The sequence below is a fragment of the Sus scrofa genome, chromosome Y, assembly GCF_054392235.1.
Source record: "Sus scrofa isolate SSC_HxYL_T2T_F1_AM1 chromosome Y, Sscrofa_HxYL_maternal_Yorkshire_Landrace_v2.0, whole genome shotgun sequence".
Lineage (NCBI taxonomy): Eukaryota > Metazoa > Chordata > Mammalia > Artiodactyla > Suidae > Sus > Sus scrofa.
In genome coordinates, this window is record NC_139402.1 from 1,297,760 (window position 1) to 1,298,991 (window position 1,232).

A 1,232-nucleotide genomic window follows, 5' to 3' on the forward strand; every position below is an offset into this window, starting at 1 on the left:
ATTTGATGGATGTTTTCAGGGCATTGCATCCAAAAAAATCAGAAAATATATTCTTTTCAAGTGGACATAGGACATTCTCTAGGACTGACCACTGGGGCACAAAACTAACCTCAACAAGTTTAAAAACAGAGATTTTATATATTTTGCCCTCTCTGTGGGCAAGCGAACCTGCACCACACGCCCAGGTACAATGGCTTTTCCACGAGGTCAGCGCAGGCACAGAGGGGCCTCCAGGTGCCTGCCAGTGTGTCTCTTCCAGTGACCACGGACCACAGTGTCCTGCTCTGCCCACGAGAACAAGGCCAATGAGGGGACAACAGGGGGTGGGAAAAAGTCGGGCCAAGGTCAGGCCAGGTGAGAAAGGGCCCAAAGAGTGAAAATGTGGCTGCCCTTGCCTGGTGACCCAAGACCTGACTCCACCCTGTGGTCAGGCACACATCCCCCCATCCTGCGCTAGGGCTGCTTTTCCTGCATGAGGCAGGGTCACACATGTGTATACAGCAGGACACACAGCAGTGCATGCAGCAGGCCTGGTGCCCGCTCCTGCCACGCAGCTAGGAGCTGGGTGATGGTGGAACATCCTGGCAGGACATGGGGCTGATCCCAGAAGGATGTCGGGGTGAAGCTTTGGGAGCGTCTGGAGGGAGCCCTCACCTTTCAGCGCAGGTGGATTGAAGACACAGAGCTGGACACTGTGCCCGACAGGAGGGCAGGGAAACCACGGGGCGGAGCCACAGGCCAGGATATCCTAGCTGCTCACTCTGGCAGGCAGCCTGGCACCGTAACGCCCAGCGCCTGGGCAGGCTCCGCCCCCGCATCCAGAACCCGGCCTGTCCCGGCCCCCAGCGCCCGAGCCCAGCTCCGCAAAGAGCGCTGGGGCCCGTCATCGCCCCCGGCGCCGGCCCCAGCCTCCGCTCCCAGCGTCCGCACCCGCTCCAACCCCCAGCCCCCGCCCCAGCGCCCGGGCCGGGCCCCCGAGCCCTTCCGCAAAGCCCGAGCCCGGCTCCGCCCCAGAGCCCGCCCCCGCCCCCAGAGCCCGTCCCCGCCCCCAGAGCCCCTGGGCCCCGGGTCCTAGGCCCGCCCTCAGCCACCGCCCTCAGAGCCCGACCCGCCCTGGCTCCGCCCTCAGCCCCTCCCCAGGTCCCGAACCCGCCCCCGCCCTCAGCCCCCGCCCCCAGCGCCCGGGCCGACCCCCAAGCCCGCCCCCAACTCTCGAGTCCTCCACCGACCCC